Source organism: Hypanus sabinus, chromosome X1 (assembly GCF_030144855.1).
Source record: "Hypanus sabinus isolate sHypSab1 chromosome X1, sHypSab1.hap1, whole genome shotgun sequence".
NCBI lineage: Eukaryota > Metazoa > Chordata > Chondrichthyes > Myliobatiformes > Dasyatidae > Hypanus > Hypanus sabinus.
Window position 1 is genome coordinate 34,099,081 of NC_082738.1, and position 13,659 is coordinate 34,112,739.

At 41.7% G+C, this 13,659-nt stretch overlaps 1 protein-coding gene across 5 annotated transcripts in view; it reads left to right on the forward strand.

Annotated features, from left to right (window-relative positions):
* rnf41 (ring finger protein 41) overlaps window positions 1-13,659 on the forward strand; it is a 47,302-nt gene that overhangs the window by 15,042 nt on the left and 18,601 nt on the right. The window contains exons 1-2 of one of the 5 annotated variants that reach the window (XM_059956310.1): window positions 2,947-3,084; window positions 11,370-12,065. The exons of 2 other annotated variants lie outside the window; for them this stretch is intronic. The gene's annotated coding sequence lies outside the window, so the exon portion shown is untranslated. Of the gene's footprint in view, window positions 1-2,931; window positions 3,085-11,369; window positions 12,066-13,659 lie in introns of those variants that run through there. 2 more of the 5 variants (XM_059956307.1, XM_059956308.1) reach the window with 2 other exon arrangements.

A 13,659-nucleotide genomic window follows, 5' to 3' on the forward strand; every position in this document is an offset into this window, starting at 1 on the left:
ATCAATAGTTCTGTGCGAGCAGCACTTACCGCACAACATCGAGCTTACATTGCCGGCAATCAGCAGGAGCTCAGGAAAAGGAACTACAATCTACAGAAAGCTATCAAGGCTGCAAAACAACAATATAGGGACAAGATTGAGTCAAGATTCACAACAAATAGCACACATGACTTGTGGTTGCATACCATTACAGACTTCAAAGACAAACGTTGTAGTGCCGCCAACATCGCGGCCTCTCTCCCAGATAAGCTCAATCGCTTTTATGCTCGGTTCGATGTTGCTAACTCTGAGGAAAGCCACCGCTACAACCTGCAACCTGCTCATTTCTGAGGCTGAGGTATGCAGATGTTTCCAACAAGTGGACGGTCGCAAGGCTGCGGGACCGGATGACATCCCAGGGTGAGTACTCAGGATGTGTGCAGCACAACTAGCAGGTGTGTTCACTGACATTTTTAATCTTTCCCTCTCCCAGTGTAGAGTGCTCTCCTGCTTCAAATTATCCACCATTGTCCCTGTACCAAAAAAGATCAAGGTAACATGCCTGAACGACTGGCGTCCTGTCGCACTCACCTTAATAATAAGCAAATACTTTGAAAGGCTGGTCAAGGATTACACCTGCAGCTTGCTCCCACCCAAACTGGCCCTCTACAATTCGCTTACCGACACAACCGATTGACAGACAACGTGATAGCCACTGCACTACATACTGTCCATGCACATCTGGAGAAGAAGGATGCTTATGTGAGAATGGTGTTCTTGGACTACAGTTCAGCATTCAACACCATAATTCCCTCCAGGCTCAACAAGAAGCTCAGAGACCTTGGCCCTGACCCTGTCTTGTGCAGCTGGATCCTGGACTTCCTGTCAGATCGCTGGCAGGTGGTAAGAGTGGGCTCTCTCACCTCCACCCCTCTGACTCTCAACACAGGAGCCTATCAGGACTGTGTACTAAGTCCCCTCCTTTACTACCTGTATACCCATGACTGTACCGGCACCCACCTCTCCAATCTGCTAATTAAATTTGCCGACGACACTACATTGATTGGCCTAATCTCAAACAATAATGAGGTGGCCTACAGGGAAGAAGGCATCTCTCTGACACAGTGGTGTCAAGAAAACAACCTCTCCCTCAATGTTGCAAAAACAAAGGAGCTGGTTATGGATTACAGGAAGAGTGGAGATGGGCCAACTCCTACTGACATCAATGGATCTGGGATTGAGAAGGTAAACGGCTTTAAGTTCCTCAGCGTCCACATCATTGAGGACCTCACGTGGTCTTTACACACCGGCTGTGTGGTGAAAAAGGCACAACAGCGCCTCTTTCACCTCAGACGGTTGAAGAGGTTTGGTATGGGCCCCCAAATCCTAAGAACTTTCTACAGGGGCACAATTGAGAGCATCCTGATTGGCTGCGTCACTACCTGGTATGGGAACTTCCCTCAATTGCAGGACTCTGCAGAGAGTGGTGTGGACAGCCCAGCGCATCTGTAGATGGGAACTTTCCACTATTCAGGACATTTACAAAGACAGGTGTGTAAAAGGGCCTGAAGGATCACTGGGGACCCGAGTCACCCCAACCACAAACTGTTTCAGCTGCTACCATCTGGGAAATGGTACAGCAGCATAAAATCCAGGACCAACAGGCTCCTGGACAGCTTCTTCCACCAGGCCATCAGACTGATGAACTCACACTGATTTGAGTGTATTTCTATGTTACATTGACTGTTCTATTTATTATAAATTAGTATGATTGCACATTGCTTATTTAGATGGAGATGTAACCTAAATATTTTTACTCCTCATGTATGTGAAGGATGTAAGAAATAAAGTCAATTCAATTCAATATTGTGCTAGGATGAGAATTGGATAAAATCTAAACAGTTCTTTATTTCTTTATTATGGATTTGCATCCAATGCATAGTACATCAGAGATCAATTTTGTCTTTACAATAAGATACAAAATAACCTGAAACTCTAATTGAAACTGGACGGTTGGGATGACACATGCGGCTCTTGAGTGACTGTCGTTTTAAAGTGCACGTCACGAGTTGTATGAGAAATCATTCATTTCACATCGCCACTTCCCGCCTAAGCTGTTGCCACAGAGATCTGAGTTTCGTCAACGTTTTAGAAATATGTCGTGCCCCGTCTTGCCTGTAATGGGATCCTCATGTAGTCTAGTTGCCTTTGTTTAGTCAGACATGCATTACTTGATGGCCGGGCAAATACAGGTATTTGTTATTGTAGAGCGCCTCTGCTCCATCCGCTAAAAGCGGAGCTTTCCCAGTGGCCAAACATTTTAATTTTGATTCCCATTCCGGCATCAGGGTGGAGGAGCAACGCCTTATATTCCATTTAGGTAGCCTCCAACCTGATGGAATGAATATCTATTTCTCTGTCCGGTTTTGTTTTTAAAAAAAGTTTCCCTCCCCATCCCCTCTTCTATTCCTCACACTAGCCTCTTACCACTTCTCATCTGCCTATCATCTCTCCCTGGGTCCCCTCCTCCTTGTGGTCCATTCTTCTCTCCTATTAGATTCCTGTTTCTCCAGCCCTTTTCCTACCTACCTGGTTTCTCCTATCATCCAGCTAGTCTCCTTCTCTCTCTCTTCTTCTTCCCCCACCCACCCCCATTCTGGCGTCTTCCCCCTTCCTCTCCAGTCCTGAAGAGGGGTCTCGGCCCAAAACGGCAACTGTTTATTCATTTCCATAGATGCTGTCTGACCTGCTGCGTTCCTCCTGTATCTGTAGATTTTTCCGTGTTTTTAAATTCAATTGGTTACTGTGGCTGGTATTTTATTTAAGGTCAATGAAGGCGAAGGACTGATTTGCTAATTGACTTGCCAGTGGGCGGTATCAGTGACGATATTGTAAAAGTCTATTGGTTAATTTGAATATCACTCGAAGTTTAGGTTCGTGATTGACGGGAAGGCATGTCAATCAGTGGAGGCGCTGTTCGCGTGTGTAAAGATGGGAGCGGAGGATGACGTTGAAAGGTTATGTGCGTTTTAGATAAATCTTAATATTAAAACAATTGCTCACGCGATTTGGACTTACGGCTGTCCAACTGCTGATGGATGTTTGGTAAGTGTGTTCATCTGCGGCTTTTGAAGTAATTTTACCCCGCCGACGGCGAGGTAGTCGACGGCCGTGAGGGCGTATGATATCCGCTGTAGGTAGTAGGAAAAACCGCGGTCTAAAATGGGCCTACAAATAAAGTATTTTTTTTTGAAAAAGAAGCGGGGCGTGAAAATAGATTAGATGTTTAGTGAAAAGTCTGAATGTCAGCTTATAGAACTAAACCTTAGTTTACCAGGTATTTCGTTCTCTCAAAATAGACAGGTATTCCCTATTTTCTGATGATAATTTAGCAGTTTAACAGGCTTTTGTACCCTTTTTTTCCCCACAACCAGCATCCCTTGCCACTTTAAAAAAACTGATTTGAGAGTTTTTCTCTACCCACGTTATCTGTAGATGTATTGGTTGTATTGTTAAATACTTAGAGCAGCGTTTCCTCCATCCTTGTTCAAGAGCGGGGACTGCTCAAAGCAAAACGTGATGTCTGGGGGTTTTAAAGATACCAAGCATTGTAATTACCGGAAGAATATTGCTGCTCTTAGCCTTTGGTGCCATTTTAATATATTTCCCTTTTGTGAAGTGGATACATTTTTGGTGTAGTAAGCTGATTGATGTCATAAATTCTGTCTGGATAACTTGGATATATCCTCTATTAGCATTCAGCAAGAGAAACACCATTGTGGTTGGCCATGTGTTAATCTTTAAAATTTGTACCTGTAACTATCAAGCCTATATTTGCCGACTGAATGTGTAGGGAATGTATCCCAACAGTAGCTAATTTTCCTTTTTCAAATAATTGTTTGTTTCAAAAGGAATTAATTTATTCTACAATCAAGTAGCTATTTATCAGTATTTGTTTGAATGTCAGATTATATTCTTTTGTTTCTTCCCTTGTGTTTGATATTTGTCTCCAGTACTTTTTGTTTTTGTAGTTTGACTGTTCTGTTTTATAATTTGACTTATATTTTGAAAGCATAACACTACTTGCAGACAAGCTTGTGGTTATGCAGGAATACGAGTCATAATGTTATATGAGTAGATGACTGCTTAGTGACTGAATAATTATCAGCAAGCTAATGTGGATGAGTTATGATCAAGACGATTGTTACGCAGTTTATGCCCATGATGGCACTTGTGAGAAGGTTGCTGTAAATATTATCTTTTTTTAAAAACATTTAGTTGACTTTCCTTTCAGAGTATGCTGTCTGTTGTTGCATCTGCAAAACTACAGGAAGTTTTCATAACCTTGTAATATTTTTATTCCACTTCCCACACAATTATCCTTCCTGTGTTTTGGCTGATATTGTCAAGTGGCTTGTTTTTTTAAACTTGGAGCCTTTCCCTTCAAATGCACCTCAACTATAACACCAGTTTTCACGCCCTGTGGGGATGTAAAGCCCCCACACATCTTTCTGTCAGTTACCCCACATCCTAACATCTCTTGTAACAATCATCTGCTGGAGGAACTCAGCAGGTTTAGTATCTGTGTGGGGGTGGGGGGGAAGGAACTACAGACATCTTGGGTTAAAACCCTGCATCAAGAGCATAGTGGAGGATCCTCTGTCTCTCAGCCCCCTTGGCCAGCTGAATTCCTCCAGCAAATTGTTGCTCAATGTTCCAACATTTGTAGTCTCTTGTGTCTCCTGTTTAAGCTCCTCTAACAAGATGCAGCTTTCCCCCTCTTCTGTTTTGCTGAACATTTTCACCTGTCTGTTACTCCTCCTTGACGGTCTTAAAATACCCTTGGTTGTATTTGGAAGTGATGTTCTCCATTGTTATAATTTGATTTCCTCACTAACCTCCCAACCTTTCTGTAGTGCTTATTCTGGTTTAACATGCCAGTGCCCCTCCTGTGTCTAACTACATGGAGCTGCCCTCCTGTAGTTCCATTCCTATCATTCCCTAATGGAGCTTAGATGTCAACAACAGGGATAACTCTTCTAGATGTTGCATCATGCACGGCACATAACATAGCGGCTAGTGTAACACTTCACAATGTCAGAGATCAGAATTCAATTCCCGCTGCTGTCTGTAAGGGGTTGGTACGTTCTCCCAGTGACCACGTAGGTTTTCTCCCACAGTCCAAAGATGTACGGGTTAGAGTTGTGAGTCTGTTCTGTTGGTACCGGAAGCACAGTGACATTTGTTGACTGTCTCAGCACCTCCTCGGACAATGTTGGCCATTGTTGCAAATGATGCATTTCACTGTATCTTTCAATGTACATGTGACATAAAGCTAATCTTCGTAAATCTTCATCTCTTATTGCTTCCAGAGCTGCTCTGATCCATCCTTGGCCTCTTCCTCATTTACTTGCTATCTGTTTGGATCATCTCTCGTGTTAAATGCAGAGATCATCCATCTCCACCTCTTTATCCCCTGACTAACTTTGGGCTGTCAGAGTACCTATTGGGCATCAATGTTTGATTCATTCACCTCTTCCTTCTCTTTGATGTCATCTTTGCCTTCCATCACATTGTTAGTTTGCTACTAACTCCATCCACACCTCTGGAAATTCCAGGGGCAGTTAGTCGATTCCTAATCTAAGCATGCCAAGAGCTGAGTCTTAAATCTTTGTACCCTGCATCACAAGCGTCACTTCCATCTGCAGTGATACCTGATGCTGACTACCATTTATATTTTTTGTGGGGTTATAAAAATTATTTCTTGCCATGCCTTCCACCCCTCCCAGTTTTGCATCCCTGTTCAGGATTTAATCAAGAATGACTTGGCAGAATCATCCTACTGTGACATTGATGTTTGTTTAACTAAAGTTCCTATTCTTGTGTTGTTTTCTCTTTTGTGCATGTACTTTTCTGCTAGTGACATAATTGGATACACCAGAAAATTCTATGGCAGTAATATACATTGAAGATAAAGAACATTGTGGGCATGCTATATTAGTGTTGGAATGTGGAACAACTTTTGTGGATTTGGCTCCTGAGAGCTCTACCCTAAGACATACAGTTGCAAGAAAAAGTTTGCTAACCCTTTGCAATTACCAGGTTTCCTGCATTAATTACTCAAAATATGGGCTCATCTTCATCTCAGTCACAATAGTAGACAAACACAATCTGCCTGAACTAATAATACACAAACAATTGTACTTATCAGTCTTTACTGAACACATTGTTTAATCATTCACAGTCAAGGCTGGAAAAAGCATGTGGACCCTTTTTCAATAACTGGTAAAATCTCCTTTAGCAGCAGTAACCTCTGTCAAACATTTCTTGTAGCTGCTGATCAGACTTGCACAATGGCAAAGGAGAATTTTAGACCACTCCTCCATACAAAGCTATTTCAGTTCATCATTACTCCTGGGATACCTTGCATGAACAGCCCTCTTCAGGTCATGCTACAGCAACTTAGTTGGGTTAAGGTCTGGACTCTGATGTGGCCATTCCAAAACACACATTTTCTTCTTTTTAACCTATTCTGTTGTTGATTTACTGTTGTATTTCGGATCATTGTCTTGTTGTGTTATCCAACTTCTATAAGCTTCAGGTTACAGACTGCTTCCCTGACATTCTTCTGTAAAATGTCTTGATGCAGTTTTGAATTCAATGTTCCCTCAATGCAAGCTGTCCAGGCCCTGAGGCAGCAAAGCAGCCCCAAACCATGATGCTCCTTCCACCATGCTTCACAGTTGGGATGGTGTGCAGTGCCCTTTTTCCTCTAAACATAGCAGTGTGCATTTCTGCCAAAGAGTTTTAACTTTTGTCTCATCTGTTCACAGAACATTGTCCCAGAAGCATTGTAGAACATCTAGGTGGTCTTTTACAAACTTGAGACATGCAGCAATATTTTTTGGGGAACAGTGGTTTCCTCGGTGGTGTCCTTTCATGAACACCATTCTTGTTCACTGTGTTTCTTATAGTGAACATATGAATAGAGACTTTAGTTCTAGAGATTTCTGCAGGTCTTTTGCTGTAACCCTGGGGTTCTTTTTCATCTCCTTCAACATTGCACATTATGCTTTTGGTGCGATCTTTGCAGGATGCCCACTCCTAGGGAGAATAGCAACAATACTGAGTTTCCTCAATTTGTAGACTATTTCTCTTGCTGTGGGCTGATGAACACTCAGGTCTATAGAAATGCTTTTGTAGCCTTTTCCAGCTTCATGCATCTCTACAATTCATCTAAGGCCCTCTGAAAGTTTTGATCTAGGCATGGTGCACATAAAGAGATCTTTCTTGCGAAGAGCAGGCTCATTCAGTAACCTGACGTTGTGTCTTTTTTTAGGGCAGGGCACCTCTACAACCCACACCTCCAAACTCATCTCATTAACTGGAGCACCTGACTCCAAATAGCTTTGTAGAAGGCATTACTCCAGAGGTTCACAGACTTTTTAGACCCTAGACTGATTGTTTAAATGGTGTACTCAGTATTGATGCGAAGTACAATTGTTTATGTGTTATTAGTTCAGGCATATTGTGTTTTGTCTATTATTGACTGAAATGAAGATCAGACCACATTTTATGAGTAATTAATGCAGAAAGCCAAGTAATTGCAAAGAGTTAACAAATTTTTTATTGCAACTGTAAGGTGTTTATTTTTTAGTAGGCTGTAACTAAAAACAGTACAAGCTGGAGGAGTGCTAAATTAAGAGCCAATGTACATAGATTTTGTTTGGCTCGGCTGTTCTGTTTTGGTGTTTATGCTCCATGCCATAACTATCTCCTGTAGTTCTTCCATGTTTGTCCAGCTTTCCTTAAAAAGTATCTTTGTTTTCCTCGGCCACTCCCTATTGGAAAAAATTTCACATTCTGGCTTGTCTCTGGGGAAATAAATTTCCATGGATTTCTTTATCTGAATCTTTTAAGATTACAAAATGGTTTAGTCCAGTGTAGACAGAATGCAATCCAATCTTTGCTGAGTTAGGCCATTTTGTAATCTTAAGAACTTCATGAGGTGTTCTGTTTCTTGTTTTTGGAGCAATGAACACCATTGTGCAATCTTTTTTGTTTGCAGTTTATTGGTTTTGATATCTTTTGTTGAACATTTAAAGCTCTTATGTGTGAGCTGTCAATGTCAGGAAGTTAGAATTTAAGTATTTCATTTACTCTGTTTAGAGGCTCTTTAATGCATAGTTTTTTTAAAAAACTAGATCTAGGCAAATTACTGTTTCTATTGAGAAGAATAAGCATTGTATTGGCTTTCACAAGCTGCTGTCTTTTGCATTCTGGTTTATCATTGGAGTTTGTAGTAAAATCGCTTAGCACAAAATAATTTTTCTTTTGGTTGAAGTAATTTGCTAATTTTTTTTTACCACCTGTTTGGCAGAGTATTAATTCTGTGGTTTGATTTGTGCATGTATGCATTTGTTATTGAGGGGGACTTTAAGTGGAGCATAAACACTAGAACAGATCAGCTGAGCCAAACAAAAGTACCCTTTTGGGAATGGAAACATTTAAATCCACAGTGCCAGCCTTTTTTGGTTCTACACTCTTTTTCTCTCCCCCCCACCCCAATCAGCTCTCTCCTGTGACTCGAGTTATGTGTGGACCTCTCGTATTAACAACTGTGCCATCAGCTGCTTGGATCTTGTTTACTGTTCCTTCTCTAAATCTCTCTGATACTCTGCCTGTACAAGGCCCTTGTTTTTTTTAAAAAACCCTGCTTTTACCAGTGCACCGTCTTGTCACCTCTGAATTAAGATGTTTTCAAGTTACCTGATTTGCATTAAGCTATCCCTGCAAGCGTAAGTGCTACACCTGTCCCTACACCTCCTCTCTTACCACCATTCAGGGCCCCAAACAGCCATTCCAGGTGAGGCAACACTTCACTTGTGAGTCTGTTGGGGTCGTCGATTGGATCTGGTGCTCCTGGTGTGGCCTCCTCTACATTGGCAAGACCCAATGCAGGTTGGGGGACCGCTTCATCAAGCACCTCCGCTCCGTCCGCCACAACAGACAGGATCTCCCAGTTGCCACCCACTTCAACTCTCCTTCACATTCCCATTCGGATATGTCCATACATGGCCTCCTCTACTGCCATGATGAGGCCAAACTCAGGTTGGAGGAGCAACACCTCATACACCGTCTGGGTAGTCTCCAGCCCCTTGGTATGAACATCGAATTCTCCAACTTCTGGTAATTCCTTCCCTCTCCCTTCCCCCATCCCACCTTCACTCTGCCTCCTCTTCTAGCTGCCTATCACCTCTCATGATTCTGCCGCCTTCTACTACCCATAGTGCTTTCCCCTTACATTTCTTCTTCACCTCACCTTTCCTGCCTATCCCCTCCCTACTTCCCCTCCCCCACCCCTTGATCTTTCCTCTGATTGGTTTTTCACCTGGCACCTACCAGCCTTCTTCCCACCCTCCCCCCACCTTCTTTATAGGGCCCCTGCCCCCTCTTCCTTCAGTCCTGATGAAGGGCCTCGGCCTAAAACGTTGACCGTTCATTTCCATGGATGTTGCCCGACCTGCTAAGTTCCTCCAGCGTGTTGTACGTGTAAGCTTTCATCTCATTCTTGGATTGTTGTTGGTTTCAATATGCTTTCTGATTTTTTTATTCTGATCTTAAACCAGTAGAAATGAGAGAAGGAAAAAGGGAGTAAGCAAGTACATATGTGGCAGACCCATCAGGATTTGGGCAACGAGATCAATTCAGAGCTGTATTGAATGGTAAATGTCTTTTGTGTGAAGCTGAGTAAACAGGAGTGGATACTGGACAAAATTTTGCTTGTTGACGGAAAGTGCCAGCCTAACGAGTATAATTGACCAGTGACTAAACCAAGCTGGGCTGCAGCTCTCTGATCTGACCTGTGATCAGTTTCAGACCACACACCTGCACTGTCACCAGATTGCCTGCTTTTAACTTCTGTAGCATCATCTGACTCCAGGACTCCTTCAGCTTGTCTGTTGCTGAAATTCCAAATATATTTAGATCTTAATTATCCAATGCACTTCGTGTTCTACCCTTTGTAACCTCCTTCAGATCTCTAGGAACCCATGCTGTAGTTCACACTAAGTAAGATTTTGAATGGAATTGCTTACTTAGAGTAGAGGATAGAGGCTGAATGGAAATTAAATCAAAAAGTATAAAATTATAGAAAAGGTAAATGGGAAAGACTTGTTTGATCAATAACCAAGGGCTGTAGATTTGAGGTAAACCATTTTTCATCCAGTGCTGGTGGGAAATCATAGGTAGAAAACCACAGTTTTTTTTAAAAAAGTACCTGGATGAGTGCTTTGTGTTACAGCTGATGGGATGTAGGTTCAAGTGAGATCCGCTTAGATTGGATATTTTATTTTGGGTGGGGGGGGGGAGCTGGTGAGAGAACAACTGGCTTGAACACATTGACCAAATTTCTATAATTTCACCCTGAGATGATGGGCGAGGAGAGTTGAGGGGGTGTGGAAATAATGCAGAGGATTGAAAATGATGACTGATCTTCCAAGTGTTTGAGTTGTTGCCAGCATAGTGAAAGAATTGAGAGGTGCTGATGAGATTAGAGCGCAGTGTAATCAGGTTCATATAGTTTCTGATGTGCTTTTATTTGATTGATCCGGTTAGGCAAAATAGATATGAGAGATGGGTAGCATAGATAACCTGAGACTGGTGAAGAATGGCAGCATGATCAACACGTTGTAAAGGATGAAGAGATTTTTGTAATCACACCACAGCTGATTTGTTCTGAAGCAGTTTCAAAACCAGATTAAAGAAGTGAAGACATTGAGATGAGGGAAACATGATTTCCCATAGATTTTGGAGAGGAGATGGAGTGTGGATAGACAAATGGCTTTTGTACAAGGTACATTGACGTACTTTGTAACGAATGGGAGAAGTTGGTGCTTGCAACAGGTAACAGTTTAGTGAGAATGTGCTTACAGAAGCAGAAGGTTGTTCTTGTGAGCAAGATGTACTTAAAGAGTGCAGGGCCTTGATTAGTGGGATGAGGGCAAGCAGCCAGGATAATCTAGTTCTTATTGGGGATAAGTATATTAATGTTATGAATATGATTATTTCGAAATGCTGCAATGATTCCTCATCGGGTGGGAACTGGTGTTTGCTTGGGCAGGGTTGACTATTTCAAGGGATAAATAAACTTGAGTCAGTGGTGAATAATACAATGAAGTGGTAATGATGGTGCCAATAAGGGGCGGCTCATTGCATGCATCTCTGGGGATCATCAAATATTCCCATTCAAAATGACTACTGCTGAAATCCAGTCACAGCCATGGGCACTAACAGCATTGTTTTAAGACGTTTTAAAAAATATATATTAATATTCAATTCAACTGATCCCTGACTGCAGACTTGGGTCATAAGTGCAGTTCTCCCTTTAGGAAAAAGGAAGCGAGGAAAGCACTACATCTGGGCTGCAAGTAAGATTGAAATGCAGAGACTTTAGGACCGCACTCTCTGCTGTCCTTCTGGGGAATGTATAGTCTCTGGAAAATTGAAGACCTCAAGAGCAAGATTGTTGTACCAGAGAGACATCAGGAAATGTGTCCTTTGTTTCACGGAAACGTGGTTTACTCTTGCCATTTTGGATGCAGTGCTGAAGATCAATGGCTTTTCCATTCTCTGCTGTACTTGTGCTCCTACTGTGTAGGCAGAGACTCAAGACTGCAGCACCAGTGGTGACAATCAAGGAAGTCAGAGGAGTGCTTACAGAACTGTTTTGAATCAGTGAACTGGACAATATCCAGGGATTCATCTTTGAATTTGAATAAATATGGTACAGTTGTCACTGGCCTCATCAAGACCTGTGTGGATGAGTGTGTGACTTTGAGAACATACCTGACATACCCACACCAAAAGTCATGGATGAATCAGGAGATTCATAGTCTGCTGAGGGCTGTATCTGTGGTATTCAAGACTGGTGATCCAGAACTACAGTACTGTGCAAATATCTTCGAGCAAAGGATATTGGGAATGGCAAGGGTGGAGCGACATGGGAGAGGTGGCAAAGAAGGAGTATGGGGGTGGGGGCACGAGGTGTGACACAGTTGCAGGAACCCCCAGCCCTGAGACACCAGGCAAGTTCGTTTGATTCCAAACAATTGGTTTATTGATCATTACAGAATGTCTTTCTAGTGCGTCTCCTCTCCCTTCCCCTTTTTTTCAACCTTGATTCCCCTCTCCCTGCCCCCTTCCCACTCAGTCCGCAACAGAGACCCATATCAGAATCAGATTTATCATCGCTCTTATATGTTTTGAAATTTGTTTTTGTTTTGTTTTGTATATGACAGCAGTACAGTGCAATATATAAAATTAGAGTACTGTGCAAAAGTACTGTTTTGTCCCCCTATTTCTGTGAATCTTGATTTAAAAAAAACGGATTCCCAAAGAGAAATTACAAGCATGTATTTTACCGTACTTCTGTTATGAATCCATCTGATTGTCTGGTCAATGATAAGATAAAGTTTATGGTATGCTTGAAACCTCCAATCCTCTGAGTCTCAAAAAGTTTGGGTGTGGTTGACAAAGGTGTAAAGCATGGTGGCAGGTGGCACCTTTGGGATTCTTGGAAATGTTAACTACTGTCAGAAAAGGTAAAGGATAGTGTACTGGATTCTTTTGTTTGAAAGGGGAATGAATATGTTTTCAGTAAAACTGGAAATGAATGTTGCTGACCTTGTTTAGTTTTGGGACATTGTCCATTGTGTATCTTGCAGATGTGGAGAGAGCAGTTGAAGGAATAGTGTTCCAATGTGAAGTGCCTCAAGAAGATGTGTCTTATTTCTTTAGAAAGTCAAAGGTATAATGAGATAAAGTAATGTTAAAGCTTTTATTAACATATTTAAAAGTAACTGTTTCCCCCAAATTAAAGTAAGCTTTCAGCTGTGGAAATGCATTGGGATTTGGACAGTGTTGGTTTGAGGCCATCACTTTTGGTTGGCTTTTCTTGGGAAACTAAAAATTCCAATTTTATATGAAAGGAATGACACAAAAACTAGAAAAAAAAATCAGAAATAAAACAGAAAATGCTGAACGCACTGAGCAGGTCAGGCTGCATCTGTGGAAAGAAAGTGTTAATGTATCAGGTCAAAAATTATGCAGCTGAGTGTTTCTAGCATTTTTATTTCATTTCATGGGAAGATTTGTTTTAATATTATCAAACAAGCAGGATAGCATTTTCATTGTTGGAAGGCTAGTGAGCTAGTGGTAGGGAGGGAGGTTTTTTTGATTGAGAAAGTTGCCATATTGCAGGAACCACAAGTAGGAGGAAGAAGATTAGATTAGCCTTGACATGTATTGTTGTTGCTGTTTGGATTAATGTAAACCATACTCTTTCCTGAGCCAAGGAGCTCTCTCTCACTCTTGTTCTGAGTAGGTTTGCATATAGGTGGGCTGATAAGACCATAGCTTGCATGTTCAAAATGGCCTGACCCCATATTTGGAGCCGAGTGTGGCAAGACAAGGATGATGATTCACTAGGGCTTTTTATGGAGCTTTCCATCTTAATTTTTGAAACAAGCTCAGGAAATATTGCACAATATCTTTATGAACTGAGGAGAAAAAAGAAAGTGTAGAATTATAATAGCTTATACACATTACTAAAATTTTGATCCTTTGACACTGTTACTGTCTGTGGTATTTTTTTAAATTTACTGCCTCAGTCTGATTATT